Source organism: Hemicordylus capensis, chromosome 3 (genome assembly GCF_027244095.1).
Source record: "Hemicordylus capensis ecotype Gifberg chromosome 3, rHemCap1.1.pri, whole genome shotgun sequence".
NCBI classification, from domain to species: Eukaryota; Metazoa; Chordata; class Lepidosauria; order Squamata; family Cordylidae; genus Hemicordylus; species Hemicordylus capensis.
Genome location: NC_069659.1, coordinates 248,769,247 through 248,793,116, shown reverse-complemented (window position 1 = coordinate 248,793,116; position 23,870 = coordinate 248,769,247). Strand labels below are relative to the sequence as shown.

Below are 23,870 nucleotides of genomic sequence, written 5' to 3'. Positions count from 1 at the left end.
CACAGGCCCCTCCTCTCTATCTGATATGGAATCCCCTCTGCCCAATCACCATTGTGCCACAGGCTTCTCCTCCCTATCTGCATATGGAATCCCTACTGCCCAATCACCACAGGTAACAGAACAGAAGTACTGTGGTGATTGGGCAGTGGGGATTCCATATGCAGATAGGGAAGAGGAGTGGGTAGAAGGTGAGTGAGTGAGCAAGTGGTGGGGAGGGGACAAGTAAGTGATCCGGGAGGGGGCGAGTGAGTGAGTGGGAGGAGTGAGTGAGAGGAGAGGGTGCGAGTGAGCAAGAGGTGGGGAGGGGGGGAGTGGTGGGGAGGGGGAAGTGAGCAAGCAAACAGTGGGGAGGGACAAGTGAGTGAGCGGGGAGGGGTGAGTGAGTGAGCAGGGAGGGGAAAACAAGTCAGCAGGGAGGGGTGAGTGAGTGAATGAGGACGGGGTGAGCGAGTGAGTGGGGAGGGGGCAAGTGAGTGAGCAAGCGGCAGAGAGGGAGCAAGTGAGTGAGCAAGCAGAGGGGAGGTGGTGAGCGAGTGAGCAAGCAGTGGGGAGGGGGCGAGGAATCAGTGAGTGAGCAAGGGGTGGGAAGGGGATGAGTGAGCGAGCAAGCAGTGGAAAGGGGGAGAGTGAGAGAGCAAGCAGGGAACTTGGCTCATTTATAATCAAATTTAAAATTACAAGTTCAAAAGTTAAAATCAGTAGCGTAGGGAGGGCATAGGTGCCCCATGTTCAAGCCACCCACCCAACACAGAGGCAGCTGCCCCCAACAGCACCCCTCCCCACACAGTGCCCTACACTGACACCCCTTCTCTTTACACCACATGCGCACAGTGCACCCCTTCTCTCCCCATTGTGCATGGTGGCAGTGGAGGCTGAGTGGCGGCATGCTCCCTAAGGGAGGCTGCTGCCACAGTTGCCACTTCTGTACACATGATGGGGAGAAAAGAGATGCCAGGAGAGCTGCCACCAGGTGCCTGTAGCTCCACCCCTGGTTAAAATCCACCAGATATAAGCAGCAGATAAAATATTTAAAAGCCTCTCTTAAGAGATGAGACTTCAGCAGTTTCTTAAAAATCCTTAAGTGGAGTGTATGGTGGAGCTCTTCCGGGAGGCATTCCAAAGCCGAGGGGCCGCAACAGAAAGGACCCTGTCTCTTGTCCCTACCAACTGTATCTCTGTTATTGGCAGGGCTGTGAGCAAGGTCTGAGATGACAGAGAGTCCTGACAGATTTATATGAGCAGGTGTGATCCAACAGATACCCCGGCCCCAAGCCGTGTAGGGCTTTCAAGTTCAAAACCAGCACTCTAAATCTAGCCCAGAAGCAATCCTTTCCTTTATTGCCTCAGTCAATAAATACAAAAAGCAGTTTTCCATGTACTTACTGTTGTCTATATTCAAGATGGGAGTGTTAATGGGCAATCTATATATTTAATTCTCTTGGGACATGTGTGCCCAGGATTTGGCGGCAGGGGAAGCTGGCTCCAAAGCACCCCACAGATGCTCTGTGTGGAGTTGGCTAGTATTCCATTATTCCTCTTTCAGAAATCTAAAGATACACAAAGCTCCTCTCACAAATGCAATTTTCCCCTTCTGTATTCCCCCATTTTCCCCATGTCACTGTTGGCAGACACAATGACTGCTTGTCTTACATCACAATGCAAATCAACAGTTTCCTTGGCTGTCTCATAAGTCCTGTTCTGACATTATGGTGTGTGTGTGTGTGTGTGTGTGTGTGTGTGTGTGTGTGTGTATACACACACACACACATTTTAATGAGAATGACTGTACATGTGTTCATTTTAAAACTGAACCTGGGTGCAAGCTCTCTCAAATGTAGGGTACAGATAGGAAGTGCACTACTGTACTTGCTTTGAACATAATAGCCTGATTCAGAGATTATGCTGTACGAGTGTACAGATGTCTGTACACTCTTACATTTGTTTGTGTACATGACTACCTGTGATCATTTTAAAAGCGAATCTGGATTCAGGACCTTCAAATGCATGATACAGATATGAAGAGTACTTTTGCACCTGAGTTCAACGTAACACGTGAATGAATGTACCCGTGTACACTGTACACTCACTGTACAAGTGGTGAACATAATTTATGAATGGACCTAATGTGTTAAGAATTGTACTTGTGTACAAAATTGTACATGAGTACACTGTACAGAGTTTGTACATGCATTGAACATAACACGTGAATAGTGTTACAAAGTGCTAATTTGGTGGCTTCTCTCAGCAAAGTTGCCCTGATTAAGGGAGTATATACAGTAGATCCAGGATATTTATAACCAGCAGGCATGTGATTGACTCGTTAAAATCACCTAATTCCCTAGGCCAGGAGGATTCTGAGTTGTGAGTGACCAAGCTTGAACTGCCTGCAGTTAAAACCAATCTTCCACTGCTTCTCCAATCTGATTAAATTCCACAGCCCCCACAGTTGCTTTGAACTGTTAAAAAATAAATGCAAGAGAGCTGGTCTGGTGATAGCAAGCATGAATTGTCCCCTTTGCTAAGCAGGATTCACTCTGGTTTGCATTTGAATGGGAGGCATGTGTGAGCACTGTTAAGATATTTCCCTCAGAGGATGGAGCCGCTCTGGGAAGAGCATCTACATGCTTGTATGAAGAAGGATCCAAGTTCCCTCCCTGGCATCTCTAAGACAGGGCTGAGAGAGATTCCTGCCTGCAAGCCTGGAGAAGCCACTTCCAGTCTGTGAAGATAATATAGAGCTAAATGGACCAACAGTCTGACTCAGTTTAAGGCAGCTTCCTATGTTTCTATCTAATCACTCCTCACAGAACATCTGATCACAGATCTTCCAGCATGATATAACACTCTACTTAGGCCCATGGGTGGGGAGCAAAAATCCCTACACAATTAAGACTTTTCATTGTGCTGAAACACTCTATTGAAAATATATCATTTTTTACACCCAGTGCAATCTGTAGTTATATGAGCACTTTTCGGGATATGTTTTTCAAGCATTTGAAACCTTCCATCCATTTTACACACACACACACACACACACACACACACACACACACACACACACCAAAAACACCTTACAAAACATGTCATTTCTAGGGGATGTTATTGTAATGATTTATTGTTCTAATATTTTACACTATCACAGAACAGTTGCCATGATAATAGATTGTTGTAATATATCATCCAAGTGGCATTATCAAGAACATCCCAGAGACAAACTTCTTTAACATTTTAATTGAGCTTTAACTTGACAGTTTAAAAATATGTTATTAAGAACACAATTACATCCACAGATGCATTAATTCAATCAAATATTTAAGGGTTTGGAGACTTTCCAAACCATTTATAGTGCAACCCCCCATCCCACGCACATCTGTTTTGTTTTCTGAAGGCTGAAATCCACACATCTTCCCTAGAAATGGTATTCTGTCATAGGGGAAATGTATTACCTCAGCACTCAAACATCAGTATTATTGGCTTACATACTGACCAAGGATTCATTGGTGAAGCAAGAAAGCAGTCTTAACAGAACTTCCCAACTAATTTCACTGTTGCAGTGGCAAAGTGGCCATTTTTGCTATCCTCCTCTTCTTCAGAAAGTTCTCTGTGCCACCCAAAAATATGTCCCTGGAAAATATTGATGGGAGGCGATTATACCCACCCCATCCTCTATTTAGCAAATTCACTTCTCCTATGATTGATTGTGGTATAGAATACAGTTGTACGAGTAATTAAGTGATAAGTTTATTGTTGTGACCACAGGTCATAACAGCATAACACAGAAGAAGAAAAACAACATACCAAAAAGTTACATCAGTTAGGTTGAACTAAAACCAAAGCTACATTTTAGAACATATACATTTATTTCCGAGTTTAAAAGAAAGCATAATGAAGATGGCAACTGACAATTGGCATATTATTATTATTATTATTATTATTATTATTATTATTATTATTACATTTATATCCCGCTCTTCCTCCAAGGAGCCCAGAGCGGTGTACTACATACTTGAGTTTCTCTTTCACAACCACCCTGTGAAGTAGGTTAGGCTGAGAGAGAAGTGACTGGCCCAGAGTCACCCAGCTAGTTTCATGGCTGAATGGGGATTTGAACTCGGGTCTCCCCAGTCCTAGTCCAGCACTCTAACCACTATACCTCGCTGGCTCTCTGGCATTGCATCCACAAAAGGATAGCCCATACATTCTATATCTGACCCCTTAAGGGATCTTAACATTGTATAAGTGTCACAAGACCTCAACAAAGAGGAAGGGAGAAAGACCTTCAACACAAGAAGTCGGTCTACATGACCATGCACTATGGCTGCTCCCAGGTATGCCTGGGATTGGCAGATGGTCAACTGCCTGCATTGGATCTGGACAGGGTTGTTGATCTTGATGTTGCCAAACATTTTAATGATCCTGTAGTGAATATGAATTTGGTGTGCTGGTTTTAAAAATCCATATTCCAAACCAGGCCACAATCCCAATTGTTCTTCTCTGGCTTGGATTGTGATCCAGATTGGAGAAGTACTCCTTTTCTCCTTTCCTCACTCACCTAGCTGTGGTGTCAGCTGCAGAAACAGTAAGGGAGGAAGTATTCAGGAAGGGAGTATTCTCTTCCTCTCTCTTGCCCTCCCTCTCTCCTCATGCTTGGAATGCTGGTGCAGCAGCATCACAGGCATTAGAGATACTGCAGTAGAAATGTCCCAAGTGTCAGGGTGGAGAAGCAAGAGGGTAAGTAAGGAGGGTGCAAGAGACAGAATTCCCTGCCAGTGACACCGCTGGAGCAACTGGTGCCTCTGCCACAACAGCAATCAAATATGCTGGTTGAGGGTGGGGTGGGGGGTTCACAGAGGGTTGGGGATTCAAAGGGGATTGGGGGAGGACTGTTGTACTCTCTGTGATGCCAGTGGCATCACAAGGCTGTGTCAGAGGGCTGGTTGTGTCAGAGGGTTGTTAGCACATATCACATATCTGACCCCACTCCCAGCATGTGACACTTGATCAATCTCATGGGTGGCTTATTCAAACCAGCCCCACCCCAACACACACATGCAATTTTATCTGTTGTTTTTATTGTTGTGTTGTAAACCACCCAGAGACTTGTGTTTTGGGTGGTATGCAAATGTGTTACATAAATAAATAAGTAAGGCTGTTCAGATGAACTCACACTGGGAGGCATGGGCTCCCACCAGGTTTTTTCGGGGGTGTGGTGGGTGTTAAAAGACTGCAGTTGTATATACACTTACTTGGGAGCAAGCTCCTTTGAATTCAATAGGACTAGCTTTCCAGACACCCATGCCAGGAGAGGTGAGAGGTGAGACACTCAAATCACACTCAAGTCTCTGTGTGGGAGAAGGGCTGGTTGGAACCAACCATTTGAACTGGCCGACCACTGGTTGGAACCACCTATCGGAACTGGCCCCAAACTAGACTCTGAAATGGGCTTAGAATTCATTCATTGAGAAATAGAAATAGCTTAGTATGATGAGCCCAATTCAGATTGGAATCAGGAGGAGCTTCATCCATCACTATGTGGATCATACCCTTAGACATTTGTTTCCGGCATGCATCCTCCTAGGAAACATTCCCCTTTTACTAGATAATGCTATTTTTATGAACAAGTGTTTGCTAACGCAGGTAAAATGTTTCATTGCAGCGCAATCAATTCTTCCTAAGTAAACATCCCTGTGAGGGATTCCCAAAAGGGAAAAGAGGAAAAATGAATCTAATAAAATCAAGTCACATTGTTCAATCTTAGGTCAAGTTGACAAGAAAGTTTCACTCTGTGTGTGTGTGTGCACAGTGTAATGAATGTATTGTGAAAGAAACCCATTTCAGTCACCTTTCACAAGAAAAGCTATTTTTATTAATGTAGAGAAGTCCTAATTTAACTCCACAGCCTCCGATAGGGTAATCAAAAGCACCCTCACATTTTTAAAATGAATCTTTCTAGAGGCATTTTCAAAGTAAGACATTAACATAGGATGTATTTCATAAAGTCATCTAAGTAATTCTGATTACAACTTAGAAACAAGAATGAAAATATATACATCTGGGAGAATAATTTCCCAAGAGCTCCAAATTCATTTTGTTTTATGAAATTATAACAACTGACCCACTAATGCAAGGCATAGTATTGTATGCATAACAATGGCGCTGTAATTTCAAGAACTGTCAACAGCTAGTAAATATCTATGGGGAAAAGATTACCACCATACACATGCCACTCTAGGCCATTTTTGTTAATTGCTACAACTTCCAACATTAAAAACAACTTAACATTTAGGTTTGTTATGCATCACAGTCAGCACACAGAACAAAGCCTAGCATGTAATGAGATATTATATTTTGTACTTGGGGACGACTGAGATATAAATGCATGGCATCATTAATGCTATGCACATGGAAGAACTATGGTCAGCATTCCACATGAACCTGATTGAGGTGATACAGTACAGGGATGCCAACAAAATTTTCTGGGTCCAGTACACTGTATGTAGATTGGGCCTTCCCCACTGAGCAATCAGAGGCCTATTTTATTCTCATCCCACCCTATCTCCTATCCAAGGACCTCAGTCTCTGCATTTTATCCTCACCAAAACCCTCTGAGGTAGGCTATGTCAAGAGTTGGTGACTGGACCAAAGTCACTCACTGAGCTTCATGGCTGAGTGGTGATTTGAATATGGTCTTCCTGGTCTAAATCCCACACTCCTGATTATACACACATTGCCCATGCCCACTGGAGCTTATTCTCTCAAGTCAGTGTGCAAAGGATTGAAGGAGTCATTTTCAGAACTAGCTGTATACAGAATTAACTTGCATGTTTAACCCAAAATAAAAACATTACTATTATAATTCCCAATAATTTATGCCTTAATTACTATTAAGGTATTATCACGCAACCATACTTACAGACTGTAAATTTCTTAGTTTAGCTGGTTTTAAAAATGGATTAGACAAATTCAGAGGAGGAGAGGTCTATCACAGGCTAGTAGCCATGATGGTTATGTATAAATTGGGCTGGTTCAGATTAACACAGCCCTACACATGAAATAACATTGAAGTAGCACTGAGAACGTGCCTGCCCTGATGTCATTGGTGGATGTGTGTTACAAGAACAGCCTGTTCAGGGGCCACAAACAGCACCTCTCTATATGGTCTGGAACGGCAGGGTTGCAGTCTCCATCTTGGCTACCTGGACTCACGTGCCCATATTTGGCAAAGTCTGTTAGTCACTTTAGCACATGCAGCATGGGGCAATTTTACCCCAGGACAAGTATGGCATTGACTGAAAGGTACTCCCATGCCTCTCTCTATTTTGCAATTCAGAGAAGGGTGATGGCTACACAAGTTAAGGACTATTTCTCAAACTGTCAAATTCCTCTCTCTCTGGAAAGCCTTAAACTGATTTAATTGCAATTTGGACCTTTAAGCTAAAAACGCTTCTTTGTGAGCCTCTGATTTACATTGCTAGTTAAAGGTTTGTTGCCTTTTCATTACACTGCATTTCCTGTACCCCAAGAACCCTTAAATAAACCCTTAAATAAATATGAATAAATCCATATTCCTATCTCAAGACTTTATTTCCAGACCAAAGCTTTGCACAAATTGACACTGTAATGGACTGCTGAATGAAAGAATTTATTGTTACAGTCAGTGACCAGCAATCAAAAAATAAAATGGAAAATAAAATAAAAATAAAAATAAATTAAAAACAACAGGACTGGGTAATAGAGTATCAAAACAGAAACATACAGAGGTCTCAATTACAATTAATCAACTGCACCGGTCTCGGTTTGCATGCTGCGGCACAGAATCTTGCTACCCCAGCTGTAATGGACTGTTCACTCCAGTCATGTAACTCCCCACACAAACCCAGAAGTAGTCTCGGGACATTTTGCCAGCATTCCAGAATAGTTCCATTACCATGCTGATGCATCCACCCATCCTTTGGCAGAGTTGTAGTCAACAATATCTGGGAATCCCTATCATAGGGAACACTGCAGGGTGCTATCAATATGCTGATGATACCCAAATCTATTTCTCCATATCAACCTCTTCAGGAAATGGCCTAACTTCCCTAAATGCCTGCCTGGAGGTAGTAGTGGGCTGGATGAAGGATAACAAACTGAAGTTGAATCTGATTAAGAGGGAGGTACTGATTGGGGGTGGGTGGGTCGGGAACCAAAAGATGGTTGAGATCTGCCTATTCTGGATGGGGTTATACTCCCCCTGAAAGATCAGGTACCTAGGTTGGGAGGGCTTCTGGATCCCAAACTCTTTCTGGTTTCTCAGGTTGAGGCAGTGGTCAGGAGCACATTTTATCACATTTGGCGGATACGGCAGATACGTCTATTTCTGGAGGTAAATGACCTTAAAACAGTGGTGCATACGCTGGTAACCTCCAGGCTTGACTACTGTAATGCCTGTAGAATGTAAGGCATTCTACATGGGTGTGCTTTTGTATGTAGTCCGGAAACTATAATTGGTACAGAATGCAGCAGCCGGACTGGTCTCTGGGATGCTCGAAGGGACCATAGAACTGCACTGGCTACCGATATGATTTCATGTGAAATACAAAGTGCTGGTTATTACCTATAAAGCCCTCACTGGCTTGGGTCCAGGGTACTTAAGAGAGTACCTTCTTTGTTATGAACCCTGTCGCCTATTAAGATCATTGGGAAGCTTTCCAAATTAGCTGCTCAACGGCAGCAAAATGCTTCTGTTTAGGCAAATTGCATCTGAAATGTAAACAGCAGACTCTCTGCAGAGGACTCCCCCTGCTGGCCAAACACCATAATCACAGTCTTAGTCTTTTCCCGCCCTTTTAGAGACTGTCTCCCTTTTACATTACCGGCTCCTTTAGGTAAAATGGAGGGATTCTTCGCAACCGTTGCCATCTTAGGAACAGAAGATGCCTGTGATGACCTCGCTGCCCTGCCAGTCAGGTTGCTAGCCAGCTCGCCAATCCACCTAATCTCTTCAGAGGTTGGTGGGGCGTTGGCAATAGGGAGCCTCCGAAAGCGCTCTTCACAGCCACTTCAAGCTGCCTGCAGCAGCGTGGCACGCCGGGCCGCGGTAGTGTGAGTCTCGCAGTCCAAGGGCAGGAGACTCGATGCGTCCCCTTCGACGATCAGGACGGGCAGTTCGAGAGTGGACGTCACCGATGCGGGAAAATCAAGCCCTTCCAGGGGGGACTCCATGGCCCATAGATGAGAGACAGCTGATTACGGACTGTCAACTCACTGCTGGCGAATTTTCCAGGCGGTTTTCGGGAGGTCGGAAAAGCGGCCTAGCTATGCAGAGCGTGCAGCAGCCTGTGCCAATGGGGCCTACAAAAGGCCTTGAAGCCTCCCAGGCTGAACACACTCAATCTCTTCCCCTTGATGGAGAAATTGCTCTGTACCTCTCTGCCTGGCTCCAAGCAACGGAGAGGAAAGAGGAGATGGGGGGAGAGAAGTGGGGGCGGGGGGGGGGAACAGACGAAAGAAGGGTGGTTTTCTTTCTTTTCAGGTATTAATAAACAGCAGGGGGAGCAGTCTCACTGAAACTAACAACCCAAAAAAACAGCAACCTTTTTATGCCAGATACATGACATCATAGCACTATATCACAATGGTTAAATTTGAAACAAGGCATCAGAAATGTGAATGGCACCCTGCTGTCAGTGTAACGACTGCAGAGTCACAACAGAGGACATGTGGAAGCACACTTCCGAGATCCGCCTTAACCTCATGGCAGGATGTAATCTGGAAAGCACCCTAAAGAGGTCCATTTCTCTGTTGCTGCCCCATGGCTTTGGAATATGCTCCCCCTCAAAATAAGAGCATCTCCATCTCTGATTGCTTTTAGAAAGACCCACCTGTTTTCTCAGGATTTTGACTGAAATTAATTTTAAACTGTTCAATTGTTTCCCCACCATGAAATTGTTATAACTTTTTATTCTGTGAAACTGTTTTTCATTCTGTTCCGTATTTGTTGTGTTTTAAAGTGTACACTGCCTAGAGATACACATATTAGGCAGTATATTAATATGATAAATAAATAATAAATGCACACTATCTCAAAATCAAAGCAGAACTATTTCTAAAAATAGTTTAAAAAAAAAATACAGCCCCACTGTCTGTCTCCTTGATTTCAGCAATGCTCAGGGATTCCCATCTGTACCAAGGGCCATGATGATTTGCAGATGCCAGCAAATTCCATGTATTCAATAACAATAAGAGATAAAAGAACCCCCACAAACCTGCATAGAACCCAAGAGAACCCAATTAACCTGCAGCAATCATGCTAAGCTATTTGAAACCTGCTTAGGTAGCAATGACATATATTAGGGGTGTGTGTGTGTGTGTGTGTGTGTGTGTGTGTGTGTACACACATATGAGAATAGCTGTATCTCACTGTATCATTGCTAAACCAGAGAGCAGGGCTGATGAAAAAAGGGTCAAGGATTACTAGTGACTAATGGCTCTGAAGTCAGAGGGGTGATGATTTTTTTTTAACTTCTCTGTTCTCACTTTATGTACCCAGTACAGTGCAAGTTTACACTAAGTTCTACCGAGTTCAATGGGCTTATGTTCCAGTAACTGCACGTGGGACATTATTTCCATGGGCTTATTCTCCAGTAACTGCAAATATTAAAATGTGGCTTTAAAAAAAAGATGCTATAGCTTTAGAAAAAGAGATTTAAGATACATTCTTAATCATTAAAAAAACAAAAAATTAAGAATGAACAGAATGAACAGGCTTTTTAAAAAATGGCTGAGACAGTGGGCACTCACTTTGCTCTGTGCCTATTTACTCAGAAAAGAGTCTTACTAAGTTTAATGGTCTTACTCTCAAGTAAGTGCACATATGACTCTGTGTGTGCCAGGGGTGTGCATGGACTGAAAAATGTGGATTGGTTTGAGTTCGAATTTGAACCAAATCATGTTGTGCTGAACCCGTTTGGTCAAACTGACTGAATTTAAGGCTGTTCAGATGAACCCACACTGGGAGGCATGGGCTCCCACAGGGTTTTTTGGCGGGGGTGGTGGTGGTGGTTAAAAGATTGCAATTGTATATGCACTTACTTGGGAGCAAGCTCCTTTAAATTCAATAAGACTAGCTCAATCGGGGTGTGTGTGTGTGTTGCAACTGCCTCTCCTTGCCCCCTCTCTGGATACCCATACCAGAAGGGGTGGGAGTCCTTTTAGTGTTTTATCTACAGCTTATATCTGGGTTGTTAACTAAAAACAAAACCCAGTTAAAACCAAATTTTAAAAGTTGAAAGTTAAAAAAACACAAAAACCCAGATATAAGCTGTAAGAACATAAGAACAGCCCTGCTGGATCAGGCCCAAGGCCCATCTAGTCCAGCATCCTGTTTCGCACAGTGGCCCACCAGATGCTGCTGGAAGCCACAGACAGGAGTTGAGGGCGTGCCCTCTCACCTGCCATTACTCCCCTGCAACTGGTACTCAGAGGCATCCTGCCTTTGAGGCTGGAGGTGGCCCACAGCCCTCTGACTAGTAGCCTCCATGATAGACCTCTCCTCCATGAAGTCATACAAACCCCTCTTAAAGCCATCCAGGTTGTTGGCTGTCACCACATCCTGTGGCAGAGAGTTCCACAAGTGGATCACTTCCGTTTGTTGGTCCTAGACCTCCTGGCAATCAATTTCATGGAGTGATCCCTGGTTCTAGTGTTGTGTGAGAGGGAAAAGAATTTCTCTCCACTTTCTCCACACCATGCATGATTTTGTAGACCTCTATCATGTCTCCCCGCAGTCGTCTTTTTTCTAAACTAAAAAGCCCCAGGTGTCGTAGTCTTGCCTCATAAGAAAGGTGCTCTAGGCTCCTGATCATCTTGGTTGCCCTCTTCTGTACTTTCTCCAGTTCAACAATGTCCTTTCAAAGATGTGGTGACCAGAACTGTACACAGTACTCCAAGTGTGGTCGCACCATAGTTTTGTATAAGGGCATTATAATGTTAGCCGTTTTATTTTCAATCCCCTTTCTAATGATCCCTAGCATTGAATTTGCCTTTTTCACAGCTGCCGCACATTGAGTCGACACTTCCAACGAGCTGTCCACCACAACCCCAAGATCCCTCTCCTGGTCCGTCACCGACAGCTCAGATCCCATCAGCATATACTTGAAGTTGGGGTTTTTTGTCCCAATGTCTCCCTAAAAGGATGGCTCTTTATTAGATATATTGTTTTATCTGATTGATTTTCACTTACTATTTTTCTCTGATTTTTACTTACCATTTTTGTAAGTGGCCACAAGCAGTATTGCACTGGAAGGGTGGGATATAAATACCTGAAATACATAAGAATGAATAAATAAGGTCCAATTTCCATTATAAACACAGTAATCTAGAAGGTCTAATGGAAATTAAAGAATACACAGGTTTGTTTTGTGTCTTTCTAAAAGTAAACCATTCATTTGGACAGTTTATTTAGGTACTTTTATAATTTTCTCTGGTTGATGTGTTTAAATAGTAAGGCTGAATACAGAAAATCTATATATTTAATTCTCCTGAACTCGCTAATTCTCCTGAACTCGCTAATCCCATGCATGGCAGCTCTTGCAAGAGCAGTTGCCTGGGGATAGCAACGGGGACGGGAGACAATGGTGGCGGTGGTGAGCCGGCCTGGCCCAGCCAGCCAGGGGAGGTGGCAGCAGGGAGGCCTGGCCCTGGCCCAGCTGCTGGTCGGTCGGAGGAGGTGGCAGTGGGCTAGCCCAGCCTGGGTGCTCGCTGGGAGGAGGAGGCAGAAAGAGGAGGCAGCAGCGGGCCGGCTTGGCCTTGCCCGGCTGCTGGTCAACCGGAGGCAGTGGTGGCGGGCCTGCCTGGCCTGGCCATCCGCTGGGAGGAGGCTGGAGGAGGAGGTGGCAGCAGTGGGCCGGCTTGGCCCTGGCTTGGCTGCTAGTCGGCTACAGGAGGCAGCGGCATCAGGCCAGCCTGGCCCGGCTGGCCGCAGAAAGAGAAGGCGGCGGCAGCAGGCCAGCCTGGCCCTGGCCCGACCTGGCTGCCTGCTGGAAGGAGGAGGTGGGAGGAGGTGGTGGGCCGGCTTGGCCACCAGGAGGAGGGTGTGGGGGCCGGCTTTCTGACTGGCATGCAAGCCAGAAAGCATGGTGTGGGAGGAAATGGGTGGCAGGGGGAGCGGCCAGCCAGAAAGCCGGGCATGCCGGCATGGTGGTCGTGGGGGGACAGCAGCGGTGGGTATGCTGGCTGGAAGCGCAGATGCTCTGTGCCCGGCCCAGCTAGTATTAAATAAAACACCTAAAGTGAGGACATTGTTTTTTCTTGCATAGATGAAACAATTCTTTGGTAATTTGGGGCGAAAGGAAAATAATTTTATTTTTCCTTTACCTTTTGACAAATGCACATTGTAGCATATAATCTTTTAGGGAAGTGGGAAATAATAGGCTGTTAATTATCATATAAATTTTAAGTGAGAGACTGCAGAGAATTTGAATCGTAAGAAATTGTTATGCACAATTAATAATGGTAATCATCATTTTGTGAGAAAAAGCAGATTGTTAATTACTAAAATAGTCTTTAAAAGCTCACCTGGCTGTGGAATTAAATAGACGTCTTGCAAAAACAAAGCAAAATTCAACACTATTTTGATAGATGCTGGGCCACTCACAGTTATTGTTTGGTAGTTGTAACTATTACATGGTTATATGGAAGTTCTATGGGTAGGTTTCCTCTGGTCATTTGAGACTGGTAACTTAGGCATCATGGGAGGTTTTCAGACACAACTCAAAGTTTGAATGAAGACTAATTCCTTATTCATGGTAGCCTTCTTGCATGATAATGGACACTTGGTCTCTAAAATGAGAAACAGAAACTGTCTATATAAGAGAAAAGAAAATCACCTTGGTATGGGAGCATCTATAATAATAATGAAAAAGTAAAATGAAATGTAAAAGAAATTTTGCATGACTAAGGACTGTAGAAAATTGTGGCTGAAGATGATGGATATCATAGTCCAACAACATGGACTAGAGACTCCCTAGTCTAAGCTAAAAGTGAAGTCTGTGGAGAACAGATAAAGTTGGAATGGAGGGGAATGGGTACATTAACCAATGAAGTTATGGATGTCCAGAAAGATTTGATGAATTAGGTAGCTTATAAAATTGATCACACTGATCCATCAATTGATGCTGTCAGGACTAATACAGTTTTATTAAAATAGCAGAGAATCTACCATACATTATTCTCAGTACAACACAAGCAGCAAAAAATATTCAGGTCGTTAATATGTACTGAATGCCACTATGGTTTTTTACCATGCTTATGTGCATTTTACAGTATTCAGTTACATGAAGTGGGTGAGAGCAATACCAGGTAAGCTTTTGGACTCCTGGCCCTTATAAAGGTGAGAGCACTGAGGGCAGGTGCAGAGCAAGGCTGGCGGTGGCCTGTGTTCGGCTGCTGCCATGGCCCCTGGCCCTGCCCCTTGCATCTGACATCAGATGCAGGGGGGGCAGCTAGCCATGCCCCCACATCTGACAACAGATGCGGGGGTGTGGTCTCCCTCCCAAACGGGGCCACGTAGCCCTATTTGGAAGGGAGATCAGCCCGCACTGCGTTGGGCAGAGTGGGCCGGAGCGACTATTCCTGCTTTTAAAGGCAGGGAGAGCTGTTCCAGCCGCACTGTCAATGCAGCGCAGTCCAATCTCCCTCCCAAATGGGGCTGCGTGGCCTGTCTGGGGCAGCTATTCCAGTGGTGGTGGAGAATTGATGAAGATATGGTGTTGGTAGGCCAGCGGCCCATTACAGGGGCCGTTACAGTGGGCTGTTTCCTTTCCCAGAGTTTCCTTTCCCTATCTCTTTGATCTTGGAGAGCAGTGCCAACAACCCACAGAACCTCATCTTATAACTCTGTAATGCCAGGTCAGTTCAAAATAAGTCTGAGATGCCTCATGACTTGATTATAGATGAAGGAGCCAACATAGTACACATCACGTAGACCTGATCGGGAGAGGCTAGTGGTCTGGTTTGGTCCCAGCTACTCCTGGTGGGTTACTCTGTGGTGGAGCAGGTGAGAGGATGTAAGCAGGAAGGTGGGGTGGCTGTGGTCCCTCAGTCAGCTAATTACAGACCTGTTTCTAATCTTCCATGTTTTGGGAAGGTATTTGAGGGGATGGTGGCTTCTAAGCTCAGGCACTTTTGGAAGATACAGATTATCTAGACCCATTTCAAACTAGCTTTTGAGTGGGCTATGGGGTTGAAACAGCCTTGGTTGGCCTGATGGATTATTTCCAATTGGCTATTGACAGACAGAGTGTGACTCTACTGATCCTTTTGGGTCTTTCAGCGGCTTTTAATACAATTTACCATGGTATTGTTCTGGATCGCCTGAGAAGGGTGGGATTGTGTAGAACTGTTTTACAGTGGTCCAATTCCTACCTCTGGTAGATTCCAGATGGTGTTGCTTGGAGATTGCTGCTCTGCAAAATGAGAACTAAATATGGAGTTACACAAGGCTCCATACTGTCTCCAATGCTCTTTAACATCTACATGAAACCGCTGGGAGAGATCATCAGGAGGTTTGGTGCATGGTGTTATCAATATGACACTCAGATCTATTTTTCCATGTCAACATCATCAGGAAATGGCCTAACTTCTCTAAATGCCTGCATGGAGGCGGTAATGGGCTGGATGATGGATAACCGAATGAAGTTGAATCCAAATAAGATGGAGGTGTCTGTGGAGCCACCTAATGGCACAGCAGGGAAATGACTTGCCGAGAAAGCAAGAGGTTGCTGGTTCAAATCCCCGCTGGTACACCTATATCGGGCAGCAGCAATATAGGAATGTGCTGAAAGGCATCATCTCACACTGCGCAGGAGGAGGCAATGGTAAACCCCTCCTGTATTCTACCAAAGAAAACCACAGGGCTCTGTGGGCACCAGGAGTCAGCACCAGCTCAAGGTCACAACTTTATTGACTGTGGAGGTTGGGATTCAAGAGATGGTTTAGATCTGCCTGTTCTGGATGGAGTTACACTCCCCCTGAAAGACCAGGTACAGTACTTAGCTTGAGAGTGCTCCTGGATCCAAAATTTTCTTAGGTTGAGGCAGTGGCTAGGAGTGCTTTTTATCAGCTTCAGCTGATATGGCAGCTACGTCCATTTCTGACCTTAAAACAGTGGTACATATGCTAGTAGCCTCCGGGCTTGACTACTGTAATGCACTCCACATGGGGCTACCTTTGTACAGAATATGGCAGCAAGACTGGCCTCTGGGTCTACCTAAAGGGACGATATAACACCAATTTTAAAATAACTGCACTGACTGTTGATATATTTCCAGAAGAAATGTGAAGTTATTACCTATAAAGCCCTGAATGGCTTAGGCCCAGTGTATTTAAGAGAGCGCCCATGAAACCTACCTCTTATGATCTTCTGCAGAGGTCTAGTTGCGGTAGCCACAGCTCATTTGGTGATGACTCAGGACCAGGCTTTCTTTGTGGTTGCCCCGGGGCTTTGGAATATCCTCCCTGTTTAAATAAGAGCATGTCCTTTTATGTTTTCTTTTAGGAAGACCCTCAAGAAACACCTGTTTTTGTAGGCTTTGAACTGAAATTAATTTTAACAACTTGTTTTTAATGTAACTTCTGAGAATGTTTTTACTGTGTTTTATGAAATTCAGCTGTTTGTACTCCTTTTATATTGTGTTTTAAATTTTGAACACCACCTAGAGAAGTATATATCAGGCAGCATAAAACTGGGATAAATATATAAAATAAATAAATAAATATTATTATATACAACATGTTTGCCCTTTTTAATTACATACCTTCCCTTGCCTTTCCACAAAAGTGCTTGAGGTAGCAAAAAATAATACAAGTCTTTTTAGTTGCTCCTTGCAGGATTCTTCCAAGTGCTGGGGATGACTATTGCAGCAAGGGCTCTTTCAGCAAGGTGGGTTTTCGGGTGAAACCAAGTCCAAGCATTTATCTACTTTTTATTTTGAAAATTAAAATTCTATTTAAAAAAGGAAAAGAAACCAAGTCCAAGCAAGATGGAGTGGTTCCTGGCTGCCACCTCCTCTTCTGATCACAGCAGTTTTAGGACAGCAGTTGATGACTGGACTGAAGGGGATTCTCTCAACTGCAGCTCAGCTACAGCTAGGCGCAATGCAAGAATGTTTTAAAGTTTTTCTCAAAAGGTATATTTGATACAAATGTATCATATGCATTTACTCCTGGTTAGAGTAGACCAGGCAAATATCAGGGCTAAAGTAGATGAAATGCCTACTGTGAGTCGGGACCTGTGTGCTTAATATTTCAAATGCAAATAGTAGCTGCATGCAGTCCTGATCCAGATGGGGGCCATAGTATTGTGGGTGGGTAGGTGGGTTTTAATCCTTCCCCCATGAAGAATTTTAATTCTTCCCCTGTGATCCCCCAATTCAGATTTCAGTGCCTACAGCTGCTATTTGACATGGAAGGAAAACACCCATTGATGCCAATTGGAAGACTTCTCCCAGTTTGTCCTTATCTGAATTAGGATGGGGAGGGGAACAAAATGTTGTAGTCCATCTCCACCATGCCACAGTCCTAGTAGCCTTGAGTGTGCTATTATATTATTTTATTTTAAAAAAACAAAAACAAAAAAAATGTAGGCCTCAATCCTGCAGTAGGTTTACTGTATAGTTTGGCACTCCGTGATGAAAATCATTGGGCCAGTCAGTGTAGACTAGGGCTAGACCCTGGGCTAGTCAATGAGACCGTTCACACGAGCAGCCCTACCCAGGCCTGGACAATTGTACCTGGGTAGGGCTGATTGTGTGAAGCATCAGGCTCAAGGCTTATCCTGGTGCTAACTCACCAGGTAGCCAGGGAATTCCCCTCAGGCTTTTACCTGGGAAAAAGGGTGCAAGTGTGCCCTTTTACCTAGGTCCTCAGGCTGCAGACACAGAGCAGGGCATCTAGAGTGCCTGGCTTGAGGGGAAATACCTCCTCACATTGTGCATTTAGGAATATCTGGAGACCAGGCAGCATTTTCCCAGACCCTATGCTGCCCAGAACAGTGTGGATCATGTGGGTGCGTGAGCTGCATATCCCACACAAAGCTCCTGGTCATCTGGGGGGAAAGTAAGCCTCCCTCCCACACCCTTCCTGCCAGGCTGCAATGTTTGTAACAACGACCTTAACCTATGCTAGTTTACCTGGTTTTGTGAGTTAAAAAACAGAATACCCCCATATATGTTTCATTAAGAGCTGTTCCCAGGCTCCACCCCCTTGCTTTCCTCACACATGCATCCTTATACACTAACTTTGACTTCCTTTGAGAACAAATGAAACAGAAATTTGGTATGTAATTGTTAGGCAAGGCAAAAATATGCTATTTATGTCTTTGAGCCAATTTTCAGAGAGCAAGAGAATGGCATTCCAAGATTTAGTAAGCAATCAACCAACATCATATGTAATGGATTAGAACAGTTCCAAAAATGAGCAGTGAACAAAATGCTCCTCTAAAGATGTTTGATGAATGTTTTGTTGATAATGAACACAATCACATAATGAAATCATGATGAGAGCACAAAAAATATCTAACTTAATTGGACATTTTCCCCCCACAACTAATTATCTAATCAGTTCAACTGCATAGCTCACTGGGTAGACAGTACCTGAAATCACACACAAAAAAGGAATATCCTGGAGAGGTGAAAGGATTCTGAATTTGGGCTTCCTAGTTTTCTCAAATCTGAAGACAAAACGCGAGACCATCACAGAGTGATGCAATGGTTTAAAATGGCTGGTGTGAGGACTTGGCCACAGCTGCCCCTCAGTCTAACCATCCACTGCTACCAAAATGAGATCTTTAGCTTGTGTGACTGGTTCCACTCCTAGTCACTGATCCTCTGTCTTTGAAAAACAATATCAAAACTCAATAGTGTGGTCAATAAAATGGGCAGGTAGGCATGAGGTGGGACTAAAATAACAGACACAGACACCAATAAAATAGTATAAAAGCAAGAACGATTTACTGTAATAAAAGGCTTTAAAAATTCAAACACACAGTACATGAACAAATAATGAAAAGTTCAGTTGGAAAGAGTACAGAATTCAAAATACAAGCTTGTTAGCCATCTCTTTCAAGGCCTAGCAGGTCCTAAGTTCCCTCACTGTAACATTCCCTAGCAGTTTCGACCCGACCTGACCCGACCCTGATGGTGTCCCAGCCTTCCAGCTCACACAACACTCAGCACAGAACTCTTCTCACACACAGCCCTCCTCCTGATAGTCCAACCCTCTTCTTTATCCAACTCCAAAGGGATACATTAACCAATCAGGGAGTGTCTTCCCTCAGGCAGCCAGAACCTTCTGTTTCTGCCTGGAGACAACCAATCACAACACTTTGTAACTTTCCCTCCAAAACTCTAAATCAGACTTTTACCTCAGACTAGGCTGTTAGAGGTTCCTGCCTTTTAACCCCTGCAGAGCCTGGAGGGCTCACAGAACAAATTGAAGAAAACAAACCATGAAATATAATGGGAAGAAATCATTCCTTCACAGCCGGCAAAAGTGATTTATAGGAATATGTATTTGCCCAACATTTGAGATTCTTTCAAAACAGGAGAGCCAGCGTGGTGTAGCGGTTAGAGTGCTGGACTAGGACCAGGGAGACCCGAGTTCAAATCCCCATTCAGCCATGAAACTAGCTGGGTGACTCTGGGCCAGTCACTTCTCTCTCAGCCTAACCTACTTCACAGGGTTGTTGTGAAAGAGAAACTCAAGTATGTAGTACACCACTCTGGGCTCCTTGGAGGAAGAGCGGGATATAAATGTAATAATAATAATAATAATAATACTCCCAAGTACCTGCATAGGATTGCAGCCACCATGTTTTAAAAGCCCTCAAGCTTACATTGTGATCTAACAGAGAAGAAAGGTAAGCTTGCTTCTGCCTCACTAGTAGTTGGTATGACTAGTCAATGCTAGTGAGTTCAGTTTAACTGCTTACCAGATTGCACTTACTAGATTTTTTCTCTCGCTCCTGAGTGAGAGAAAGCATAACTGACCACGTACTGGTGCTCGGGGCCAGCAATGGCCCATGGAAGTGGTGTGGCCAGTGTTGTAACTGAACTTTCCGTTCTTCTTCCCTTCACAGTTGAATACAAATTTACTTGACACACCAGGAGCTTCAGAACCCATCAGCCATCTTGTGGTTACACACTCACTACAGAACAAGGAAGTTCTTCTTCCCAGACACCTCTGGTGACAGAAGCCTGTCCTACAACTATTAACCTTTCAGTTCCCACAGTTTTGTTATAAACACTTTACTACACTCCTCCCCAATGAATCTTTTATTCAGCATGCACAAATTAAAGTTTGAGGTCATCTCTTTCAGGTAGACCGATGTAAGATTGGTTGCGGAGCTGCTAACTGTTGGTCTGGTCTTGTAAACTCAGTCATTCTTGTGCTGCAAGGGTAACATCTGATTCACATTTATTGTACTTTTGGTGAACCAGAACCAGTACAAGATGTTACACCTAGGAGCAGGATCGGCAGCAAGGGGTGGCAAGGTGGTGCCCTGTTATGTTTCTCAGGATGAAAGACAGCTGCCAGTGGTGGTCAGCACAGCAGATAATAATACACTTCATTAAGATTACATCTCTAGGAAAAAACATCAGCCAGATTAGTTTATTAAATAGCCATATTCATGCCTTATATTTTAAACTAGTAGCTTTAAGCCCGTTTCATTAACAGGCGCTAGTAGAGAAGACTCACGTGCTCACTCTCTTGCCCTCCCAGCTTCCTTCCTTTCTGCTCCTGCTCCCTCAGTCTCTGGCGGGGCCGAGTGCGGCTGGCGGCGGCAGCGGGCCCGGCCCGCTGCGGCCGCTACCAGCGGGCCGGACACAGTGCTCTCGCCTCGGCCGCTGCCGCCATCGGCCCCAGTCGTCCTGCAGCAGCCAACGCTGTCAGTGGGGCCAGTCTCCCTTCCGCGGCCGTTCGGCCGTATCGTCTTCTCTGGCTGAGGCTGCAGCTCTGCCGCAGCCTCGGCCGCCTTCCCCCACCGCCGTCTCGCCCAGCTTCCTCCGCCGGCCCCGCGACCGGTCCGGACCCGCCGCCTCTGTCCTCTGCTCTCATTGGGTCTGGGCCGGACCCGCCGCCCCCTCTGGCCTTCCCGTGGCCGCCTCTTGCCTCCCCTTAGCCGGCCGATCAACATGGCTGCCCGTCTCTGGGCAGCCGTGTCTTTTTGGGCCGATCTGGGCATGCGCTCCGCGCATGCCCAGAACGGCCCAAAAAGACACGGGCAGCACGGGCAGCACAGCCGCACGCTTAAGGGTTTTATGGTATAGGATTAACTATATAGACAAGTTTCTCCCAAAATGTGGAGACAAAAGAGTGCTCCAAAGATGACTTATGGAAGTGCCTTTAATTTTCAATTAGCCTTAGAGATTCCAATTATTTGATTTGACTAAAGAATTAGATGTTTCTAATGATTTTTAAAGAATTAGATGTTTGTGTAACCAAAATAACAGTTTTGATGAACACGCATTGTGTTCCACAATTATCAGAACAAAAGGTTAGGATAGGATATTAATACACAGAAAAAACTATGAATGAATGTCTTTACAAAGTACGAAAGCCTCTTAAAACATTGTTTTGCTGATGGTATTGAGTATTTCAGGCATATCCTAGGGGGAAAACCCCCGCACCAAAACCCTTTTTGCTTAATGCATAAAAATAGAACAGATTAAGTATCTATTGGTCCCTGAATAATGTGTGAACATGAATAGAGTTTTTAGAAATGCATTCATCCAGATTATAACATTGAAGAGAAGGATTTTGATGCACATCAGGATTTGGCAGCGTCAGTGAACTGCACAAAAGAATTGGGGGAGCAGGGGAGGAGGGAAACAATACAAAAATCCATTTACAACAAGGGACAAATCCTTCATGACAAACTCAATAAAGCAAAAGAGAAATTTCTCCCTAGTTATACCAAGTATTTGGACAAAATGTCATTCTTTTCCTGTGATGATGAATAGGTTCTTGCTGGCTACAGAGAAAAAGTGCAGATTCACTAGATGCAGAAGGAACTCTGAAACCTTTCCATGCATTTTTATATGACCACAATGGTGCCCTTTTCAGAAGGTACTTTTTAAAGAGTACAGTGTGTTACTGAGCTATATGAAGCCAAGACAACACTTCAGCATAGTTCACATGTTCACATAGTTCAATGGAGCTGGGAGAATGTTCTTCGCACTCAAGTGCCACACTGATGACTTCAAAGTGAATTGATTACAGTTGTAGGATGACAGTATGTAACAGTAAGGATTGCCAACTCACCATGTCCTTACTATAGCACATGTGCAAGAAAAAGGTTGGGATATGGATCAAGCAATATTTAACTCATAGGCTTCTATAGTGTTCAGCTGCCACATATACATTAAAAATCCTATTTTTGTAAACATGGATTTCTGCAATTAGATGCCTTGCTTAGGTGTGCTTCAAATTGTGGATGCTATACCCAGGTACAGCATCCGTAAGAGCATGCCTGTAAGTCGTGGCCCTGAGCTGATGTACTCTGAAACCCTACCTCACACTGTACTCAAGTACAGTAGTTAAGGAGTCAAATGTATTCATTTTTATTTATTTATTTATTACAAACTGGGGTCTCCCCGGTCCTAGTCCAGCACTCTAACCACTACACCATGCTGGCTCTCCAATGCAGATCTCGGGGAGATTCTTCCTATGACGGAAAATGTTAGGGCACCTGCATTTGCAATATCAAAAAGAATCTGTAACACTGTAGTCTGGGATGTAGGGGAGCCATGTGATAACATTTTCTGATGTTTCTTCTTGGGAGGAACCTTGAAAATCTCTTTTAAATTTCATCTCAGAGAAATTTCAGTTCCATCCCTAACTATTCCTGGGTACAGTGTCAACAATTTGAAGTATGCTTGAACAAGTCTATAGTTATAAACCAATTCAAGATAGAGGTGCAAAATTTTTAAAAGTATGAACTACTGAACCCTCTTGAAAATATTTCTTTTAGATAGATCACACATTTAATGTTGTTTTGTGCTATTTATCTTATACTTTTACTTTTAAACTGCTATGCACTACAGTCTTTTCCTAGGATGACCTGGGTTCCTAAAAGACTTGGTTCACATCTCACTGCTACCATGCATCAGATTTAGCTATTTATTTATTTATTTTTATTTGATTGATATACTGCCCCTCCAAAAATGGCTCAGGGCGGTTATGTGATGTCCAGCTATGTGATGTCCCTGATGGCAAATGAAACTAAACTAATTCAGAAAGAGGGCAGTACTTTCTGAAATTCCCACACATATACCCCACTCCCAATTAGCTTTGTTTGCCCTACATTGTCCTGGGACCTATTCTGATAGTCTGCATGATGATGCCACTGTTACTAGGATAAGGAAAAGCAATTTTTCCGACCAAAAATGTGTCAAAGGTGCAGTTGATCAGGGGTTTGAAGAATGAAGCTACCTAAATCTGATCTCACTTATGAATTCTGAAGAGAAATAGAACTGTCTGGACTCTAAGCAGCTATCCCTCCATGCCGGGGCAGCTCCAGACTTTGAATGGTGGGGTAAGAACTTCAGTAAAGGGGGGAATCTAGATGTGTTTGGCACCACTGACAATAAATAGAACATCTGTCCCATGGCAAAAGGAAGACAGGAGGGTCATAGGACATCCAGCCCATGCAAGTTCCTGCAAGGTCAGAATGTAAGTTCATAGGAGACAAAAAGTCACTCGTGAAATTGCCCAGGGTGCAAAGGGCTATTTATGGAAGACAGGAAAAGCACCAAGTCAGAAAACTGGTGTAGTTGAGGTGACAGTCTTGGTTCCAGGAGAGGAACAAGGCTTGTGGGCAAGACGTCTGG

The 23,870-nt window shown here is 44.2% G+C and overlaps 1 protein-coding gene and 1 long non-coding RNA gene across 17 annotated transcripts in view; one reads left to right on the top strand and one right to left on the bottom strand.

Moving 5' to 3' along the window:
* The window catches only part of LOC128351520 (endogenous retrovirus group 3 member 1 Env polyprotein-like), a 101,576-nt gene that overhangs the window by 9,471 nt on the left and 68,235 nt on the right, over positions 1–23,870 (bottom strand). For 2 of the 16 annotated variants that reach the window (XR_008319820.1, XM_053311116.1), the window contains exons 1-4: positions 19,984–21,161; positions 16,390–16,497; positions 13,558–13,821; positions 12,248–12,302 (exon numbers count right to left, since the gene is read on the bottom strand). The gene's annotated coding sequence lies outside the window, so the exon portion shown is untranslated. Of the gene's footprint in view, positions 1–7,623; positions 12,303–13,557; positions 13,822–15,333; positions 16,250–16,389; positions 16,498–16,796; positions 17,176–18,632; positions 18,871–19,983; positions 21,162–23,870 lie in introns of those variants that run through there. The other 14 variants (XM_053311122.1, XM_053311123.1, XM_053311117.1 and 11 more) reach the window with 13 other exon arrangements.
* Positions 19,385–20,359, top strand: LOC128351522 (uncharacterized). Its single transcript, XR_008319823.1, has 2 exons — positions 19,385–19,897; positions 20,117–20,359. It is a non-coding gene; the product is annotated as an uncharacterized LOC128351522 (long non-coding RNA).